This window comes from Cyanistes caeruleus, chromosome 3, assembly GCF_971803275.1.
Source record: "Cyanistes caeruleus chromosome 3, bCyaCae1.hap1.1, whole genome shotgun sequence".
Lineage (NCBI taxonomy): Eukaryota > Metazoa > Chordata > Aves > Passeriformes > Paridae > Cyanistes > Cyanistes caeruleus.
The window spans coordinates 111,548,052-111,556,663 of NC_141703.1; the positions used below are offsets into that span (position 1 = coordinate 111,548,052).

The 8,612-nt window shown below is 41.3% G+C and overlaps 1 long non-coding RNA gene across 4 annotated transcripts in view; it reads right to left on the reverse strand.

Annotated features, from left to right (window-relative positions):
• Positions 1–6,726, reverse strand: part of LOC111944145 (uncharacterized) — a 47,529-nt gene extending 40,803 nt beyond the window's left edge. The window contains exons 1-4 of one of the 4 annotated variants that reach the window (XR_015285226.1): positions 6,585–6,702; positions 6,011–6,063; positions 4,377–4,445; positions 4,023–4,266 (exon numbers count right to left, since the gene is read on the reverse strand). This is a non-coding gene — a long non-coding RNA (uncharacterized LOC111944145). Of the gene's footprint in view, positions 1–1,350; positions 4,267–4,376; positions 4,446–5,998; positions 6,064–6,584 lie in introns of those variants that run through there. The other 3 variants (XR_015285227.1, XR_015285225.1, XR_015285224.1) reach the window with 3 other exon arrangements.
• Between the last annotated feature and the right edge of the window lie 1,886 nt (positions 6,727–8,612).

Consider the following 8,612-nt stretch of genomic DNA (forward strand, 5'->3'; position numbering starts at 1 on the left):
GGTTGCTCCACAGACTTCCCAGTGCCTGGAAAGGGTATGAACAGTCTGTAGCTCCCCAGGTCTCCTTTCCTTCCCTTCTTGACAATAAGGCATGACATTTTCCTGGAGAAAATTCCCAACCACCACAGCCTCCCTAAGATAACCTACAGCACCTTTTCAGTGGCATTGGGCAGCTCCCTCAGCAGCCCTGGATGCACCCCAGGGACTTGTCTGTGTCCCATATTCCCCCCACACTTTGGGGCAGCAGCCAGCACCTCCAGAGGGAGAGGGCTCATCTTCCTCGCCCTTCTGGAAAGCAAGCCAGCTGCTCAGCAAGTGAAGTGTGGCTGTCTTTACGTTCTCTTCAATTTGATAAAGGAGGACAGGTCAAGGGAGGCAATTCAGAATGGATAAAGCTCTTCACTTAGCCAGAAAGGCAATCACATTTACTTCTCCCTGGATTTGTCATGAAGAAGATACAGAGGGCCTGAAGCCAGCACTGCCACTATAAAAGCATTGGAGTGCCAAAATAAAGGCACAAAGAGCTCCCTGAGGAATATATTAGGGTCTTGGTCAAAACCTGGATTTCTGCTGCTCTGCTTCTTCAAAGGTTCGCCTCTTTCCCACTCCAAAGAAAAGCAACAGATTTGGGACTGAAAACAGAAGGAACAGCACTGGGGGGTGGGAAAATGGGGAATAAAATGATTAAAATAAGAGCTGTCCTCCCACTACACACAGGTAACATTCTGACAGCTTCTCCAGGTATAATGTCATATAAAAAGCATTCTGAATTAACTTCAGACCTTTTTAATTTCTGATTTCAAATTAAACCTCCTCTAAATGCCCACCCACTTTAAGAGAGACAATTTAATTCCCTGAAGATATATTTGAAGAGACATGAGAGCCACCCCCTTAAGGATAGGTAATAAGTGTTCTGCCCAAAATGGGAGACAAGGAGAAAATACCCACAGAGGATGTTAAAGCCTATTTTGTATCAGCTGAGGTAAACAAAGCATCTAAGAATGAAACTGTCCCAGCAGCTTTAAAGGCTGCTAAAAGATCACCTTTAACATCACATCTGACTCCTTCAGTGACTCTGAAATTCCCAGTTCTATTCATGGAAATATTTTTAACAATTTTGCTGCCTTCATGGGGAGGATTCCTTGCTTTAGCCCAAGACTAATTACTAGACAAAGATTTTGGTAAAGATGGCATCAAAAGAGGCCAAATGCAGAAATCTCCAGGCATCTGAACACCTTCAGAGCACCCCTTGCATGGGAAGTATCCTTTACCAAAACTGGTACATCAACCTCGAGCATAAGAAGCCCCACACAGAACCCAGTTCTGGGCATCACATAAGCCCCACTTTGCAGCTCACTGTTCTTCCATTTTTCACATCTGATCTGGATTTTGCTACTCCAGAACCATCAAAGCACTTCATTAAACATTCAAAAGATCACTAAGCCATCAGTCGACAGAAGGAGCCAAAACTGCATTTACTTTCTTTTCTTTAATCTCCCAGACCTTAATTGCCATATTGACAAAAAAGAAACAGTTGTTTACCTTCTACAGTCTCAGGAGTGCCTGCCAAATTAATCCTTTTAAGCAGCATTTCTCCAGCTCCAGAAAGAAGTAAGCAGCATGCAAAGCAGTGAGATGCTCCCCTAAGAGGCAGTGAACACACACTGCTTCAAAATTAACCTTGACTATTATAACTTGTCACAGATTTCTTCTTTCCTGTTTCATAGAGTCCAGAGGGCCCAAAAGGTGGGTTGTTTCTTGGAGCACTCAGGAGACTTTGAAACTTATGCAAAAGGGGTTTTATAACCTAGATGTGTGCAGGGGCCGAAACAAAGGTGGAGGAGCAGAGTTATCTAAAGAATGAGCTCACAGAATCCTAAAGCACAACAAGGAAAAATCATTTTGTGTTAGGCTCCTGACAAATATGAAAATGACCTGCACATTGCAAACACTGTGAGTCAGTGAATTTCACTAATTCCATGTCCATGAGTCCATGGTGCTGCCTTAAAATTAGCCAGTACTGTAAATTTTACAGCACTAAAAATTTTTCTTCCCCAGATTAAATTATCACCCACTCTGCAGATAAATTCACAGGAGTTGGAAGTTTTTATCTAAACTGACTTCCGTCGTACAACTGAAACATTGAAACAAGTATTGCTTCCTGTTCGATGATGCTTAAAATTCTGTTTGCAAAGAAAATTAAATTTATTGCAAGAATGAGGACAAGTGCTTCGTGTATCAGTACCAAACTGGAAGTGTGCTGGTGGGCTTTAATTACAATCCCAAATAAACTGAAATACCCTGAATGATTTACCCACACACTGTCCTGAGGGAAACAGGGCTCTGCAGAGAGAGTCTTTCCCATTTTGTCTGCAGCAGGAAATACACCCAAAATGCTGAATTGCAGCAGCTGGCCAATGGCAGGAAATTTAAATCAAGGAGCTGCATGTTTAGGTGCAATCCAGCACACAAAATTTATGACCGCCACTTTTTGGCTGTCTGATGGCTTCCCCTTGTTCTAAGGTTCTCAGAGCCTTTATATGGCCCCCTACTTCCACCCCTAAATTTCACTGACCCATGGTTGTTTGCCCCAGCATTATTTTAGTCTAGAAGAGTTTTGAAGATTTTGTGTTTTTTTTTGCAAAAGTGAGATTGTAGCCAAGCAAAAATAAAACCTAATTTGAGAGGAAATATGCAAGAAATGAGGTTTTTAGGTTGCTACCAAAGTTCTGAGGGAGATCAATGGGAATAAAAGGGTACTACTAATATCTTTTATATATATTTCCTATCTATCTCTTCAGACAAGTATAATGCAGACAGTTGCTCCTACCTTACAGTTTGGACAGAGTGGCAAGTGATAGGGCCCTTTTCATTTTGCCAATTCATTATGTCATTTGTTGAGATCATTTAAAGAAATTAAGCAGGTTTGGAAAAATAATTTAGGAGAGCATTTCACTTCAGAGCTGCTTCTCAGGCATTAATTGAGCATCCCACTATGAAAAAGTGTGTCTTTTTTACCCCACTGCCCAAGACTGCTCTTTGCTTGAGGGATAATCTCTCTGCTGGCAAACAGCAGCTCTGGTCCCATTCATTTCACTTTGGATGGACCAGTGTTTACAAGAAGATTGTCTAACTCTATTAATACAAAACTATCAGCAGTAGCCAAAAGATCTGTAGCAGCAAACAGGTTGAATATTGGGCAGTAATGAAGAGGAGAAAACTGTAAAACTCTTCAGTGAGGACAGGCACCAGAGGGATGGCACAACTTCTCTCCTGTCTTCTGTCTCTGTGGACTTCTGCAGCTCCAGAGTGAGCACAGCTATTTGCATTCTAACCCAGCGAGCAACAGGCTAAAAATAGTGCTGAAAATCCACTCTGTGGATACTGAGCAGTGCTCTAGGAACTTTAAATTTAAGCCCATTTTTTCCCTAGCAATTATAGGCAGTGTCACAGAAAAGGAACCCAGGGCTTATCACTCTTTGCAGAGATGTTCCCATTTGCAAGGGAAACCATGTGCCTGTAATACATATTAATGCACCAGCATGCCTGTGCATGTTCACTTCAGATTCTTGGGAGCCTTTCTGCCTTGATGTCTATCCCTTCTCCACAGCTGGAAATAAAATAATAAACAGAAAGTGGAGCTGCATTTGCCTTTCAGATGCCACCAGTGAAGACTGTCCCAGGCACTACAAACTTTTAAATTCCATCCCTGGTACACAGCTCCTGCTCTGCAGGGCCCACTGTGCTAACTATGCACTGAGGGTTTAGATGTGCACTGAAAAATTGCAGACCTGAATGCGAGGTATAAATCACCAGAGCATGAGATCAGATTGGCAAAATGCTGCTAATACTGAAAAATCTACCAGAAAGCAAGATGACCACTAGCAATGCCAACCAGGAGAGGACTGCCCTGGCAGTGAGCTTTTCAGAGAGCTGCTGCTCACTTAAAACATTTATATTTTAATATGCAGGGTAAATGGAAGCTAGAGCATGCTGTAGTGTAGTGATTATTGATGGGTTACCTGACAAAACCCAGAAATACTCCCTCATTCGTGTTTGCTGGTCTCCCCACCAGGTTTTGAAGCAAGAGCACTTTCTAAGGAGACCAAATCCATATCTCAACAGGCCACTGGCATCTCCCTTCACACCAAGGGAGGAACAAAACCCTGAAGACACCATCAACACATCTCTTCAGTGGCAGAACTGCTATTAAAAGTGTGGATCCTGGAGAGAGTTTCTTTCATCAACAGATTTGGTTTCTAATTACTGAGAAGGAAAAAAAAATACATGTTAGGAAAAAAAACAGTTTTTGAGGAAAGGTTCTCACTCAGCTTTTCAAAAAGAAGCTGTCTGGTTGGAGGCTCTGGGGTACCCACATTTTTATTTCCACCAGTAAAGAGGCTCAGACCCTAGAGCCAAAATAGCCCCAGCTATAACTCTCTTTCCTAGAGAAAAAGAAAAGCAGAAACTCCTCAATGCAGGAGTTGTGCCATAAAAAGCACTAAAATGAAGTCTACAATACATGGGAGATGCCAGCAACACATGAAATAGCATTCCTTTGTTTTCATGCTCCAAAGCCACAGCTCCAGGATTTTTGTGACAGGCAGACAGTTCATTTCCTTTAATCTCCACTTGGATTTGTACCTTAGTATTTTCTCCAAAGTCTTGCCCTACTTTTAGCAACAGCAGGGCAGGAACATACAAAGAGAATAAACAATCTGTCTCTCATTGGACCTCTAGAAAAGGAGTTGTGTCCCAGCTGGGATGAAGGGACACAAGAGTCAGAGAGGAAGGTAAAGAGGGAGTAGAGCTCGACAGACACAAAAGCTGAAGTCAGTCTTTGTGAGACTGCATATGTGTGGTACAGGCTGCTGCCAGAAACAGAAATCCTGACTGTGGGGGAAAAAAACCCTAGGAATTTCCCCACAAAAAAAAACATTAATATGAGAAAGGTGCAGATTAAAGGTGCTGATTTCCTCCAGTGTGCAAAGTCCTAAAATGTTCAGTCAGAACGTGCAGACCTGAGGCTCTGTAAGTGTTTGTGCTAAAATCATCATTCTAAGAGACCACACAGAACACTTTTCAGAGTGGCATGTCTCATTTCATTGATTAAAACAATTAAAATCTTCATTAAGCTACAGGCACACAGCTACCCCTGTAAATCTGAGATTCCCAAAACTCTCTTTAACTCATCTATCATAACCTGCTGGCCTTTAGAAAGGCAAGTGTGCACCACGTAATCATTTTGCTTTGCAGCTGTCTCACTGGAAACTGTTGCCACATAACAACTTAATGTTAAATACAATGTAATTTATTGTGGCCTTTTATTCCTCTGTCCACGCAGTTCACAAGTCACTTTTAAACTGACCAGAAACACACTCTGCCAATGTTTTGATCAAAAAAGATGCTAAGAAATATCTTTTTTTTTTTTTTTGAAAGCAGGATAAGCGTTCCCAACACCAGTTCCTCTGAAAACCAGGGAACAATAAACACTCAAACAGCATGTAGAACATTAATGCTTCCCTTTGTCCTTTTAAAGATTTATTGTCTTTGAAGGTGCTGCCTCTCAACAGTTCACCACAGCAAGGCTGCACAATGCTGACAGCCCAGCCAAGGCTCACAGGAGAAATAAATGAGAGTTCCCCAAACGGAGCTGACATGAATCGAGTCTCCCTTGACTTTACAGCCCCTCCCTCCAAGTCCTTATTTCTCCACCAGGAAGGAGAGGTGGGAACACGTTGTGGGAATTGTTATTTAAAAGCAAAGCACTGCTGCAGTAGTCCTCTTTTTAAAAGGATAATCTTAGTTTTGATAGATATTCATATTTCAAGCTATTAGAATTGTTGGAACTCAGACAGCTTGCAACACTGTTGTACAAATCACTTTCTGCTGGAAACACATTGTAAAGCTGGTCCCACTGGAAATGAACCCCCTTCCAGCAGGGCACTGCTATTCCCATTCAGCAAGTGGGATTTGCATTCCTTGTCCCAAAACACACCAAAATCCAAACCTCCATGGGGGCTACGGTGCATCGCTGCTGCTTCAAAATCCAGCTGACTTGGGCTGAAAATAATCAAGTTATCAGGGTAAGAAGTGGAAAATTAAGCAAAGAAACAGACAAACATATTAAATCCTCCTACATCCTACACATGGGACTGCCAGGCAAGATTTTTGGTCCTCCAGGTTTGCTTTTTCTGATCCACATGTTCCAGAAGAATCAGAATGGAAGAACTCTCTCTTAATAGAATAAAAATATTGGCTACAGTGTAATATCCCTCCCCTGCTTCATTGATGCACAAAAAAAAAAAAAAAAAAAAAAAACAGAACTGAGGTTTTTTCTAGCAGTGAGGCAAGCAAACAAATTAAAAACCAGCAAAGAATTCCTCATAAAGTGGAATAATTAAGGAGACCATTAATAAGGGGGGGAAAAAAATTTCCATGAATACAACCTTACTTACAACTGCCTACATGTGTTTTGGAAAAGACTGTCCCCACTTTATCTTACTTTCATATAAAAATAATATGTTTCACACCTCCTACAAGCCAAAAATTAACATAGAATAGTTACAGCCATTCTGGCTTACCTCTGAAGCCATCAGTTCAAATAGCCATGTCCTTAAACACATTTCAGCATTGCTGTCACCATCCAAGGCAGAACAACACTGCAAAATTTCTCTGACTGTAATTAAACAGCTCATTTCCTTTTATTTAATCCTGAAAAGCAATAAGATGCTATTAGCAGGTGGAAGTTTTAATGCCAGTTTATTAGTAGCACTGACTCGCTGCCTGCTGATAGTTACTGTGGAGGCCAAAAGGTTAACAAGGCTTGGCTGGGATGCAGCAGCTTGCCAGGTGTTTTCCTTGTGGCTGATGGAGCAAAGCCAATTGAAATTATCAGGTTGTAGCCACCAGCAACTCTTCTTTGCAACATGGAAACTTGATTTGCCTTAAACACAAATTTTTTTTTAAAAAAATATTAATTTGTTTTTCCTGTCTCTTGCTGCAACAACTGCCACGTAATTTGTAATAATTAGATCCAGTAGCAGCCAGCTTTCTCTTTGATTTCAGCAGCTTCCTCACAAAACAGGAGAACAAGAATAGTGTAGCACTTTAAAGTAATAAGGATCTGTTCGACAAAATAAATTTTCACAGCTTTCTGAGTTCTGTAAACAATATTTAAGGCACAGAACAGGTGTTAAAATTTTTCTGGAGGAGTTTTAATTACCTAATTCATATCTGTAGAGTTGTAATAAAATAACAAAAATATCATTAAATATGAGGCAAGCAGCATGCATGGATAATAAAAGAAATGCACACAGTGGGTTTGGACTGAATACACAGGTATTTGGTCCAAAATAAAGCAGATGGCAAACCAAACACAGAAGCATCCACTTTATCTTGCAGTTCCTGTGGTTCTCTGATTGCTTTTATTTATTTTGTGTATGTAAAATTAGGCAGATGAAAGACAGAGGTGAGAGATTCATGTTCCCCAAATTCATTGTTAGAGGGAAAAAACCAAAACAAATCCTCTTATGCACAGCAGTGTCCTGAAAAATGCATCCATCAAACCCAAGTAAATGATATTATTTGAGTTTACAGGTTGTTCCCTTGTACTTCTTCTTATTTAGGAATATACTCTAACTAGAGAGTTCACTAAAGCATGACTCTGGTCTTTTAGGGTTCTCCTTTTGAACAAGTATTTGTCTCTACAAATGTTTCAAAGGGTTCCAAAATCCAGAGAGAAGTTCTCACCACACTGATAGCAAAAACAGCTTTGGCAAAGCCAGGATTTTACAATAAAATAGCTAATCCCAAATAGAAGAATAACCACTGTGGGCAGGAAGAGCAAGGGGATTTCTGTGCAACAGAGACATTTGAAAATTATCTTCCAGATGAATTCTGCTTCCTGAAGAGTTTGTGTCTTTGGGGGCTTGTCTTGCTGGAGTCACAAAGAATTGCAGGTAATTTATTTGAAAATCGTTTTATTAAACCGTTCAGCCTCATTTCCTGCCTGTCCATTGCCCTGCATCTTCTGTTCAGAGCCCTATCCTTCTCTAAGTGCTGCTAATGACAACAGAAACCTCTGTTTCTTGTAGAAACTTCAGAGATATAAAGCTGAAGTTTCCTATGAGCACAGGAGGTACATTGGGACAAATCTCAGAGTATGTAATGGTGAGGAGAAGACAGCAACTTCTCCAGGCAATTTTTTCCCAGTGTTTGTCCCTCTTCATGGAGGAAAAACACATTCAATCCTTGACATGAAGTTTGAATTTTCCCCATTCCATCCTCTGTCCACTGTCTCTCATCCTGTCACTGTGCCCCTCTGAAAAGAGCCCAGCTGTCCTGTCAGTCTCCATCCACTTCATCACTTTGTGCTGTCCATATCCCACCAGGGCAGCTGCAACCACGACACCACCAGAGATTGTGCCAGGGGCTCATGTCAAGGTAAACAACAAGCACTCATCTGGTGCTAGAATGCACCCAGGAAATGCCTTTTTTGCACTGGATAAACCTGCACTGGTTCTTTCACTTCTTGTTCACGTGCACAGAAGTGGAGGATTTGCTCCATGACCTACCCAGGGCCTTAAGTGAGGCTGGGCAGAGGTGACTGC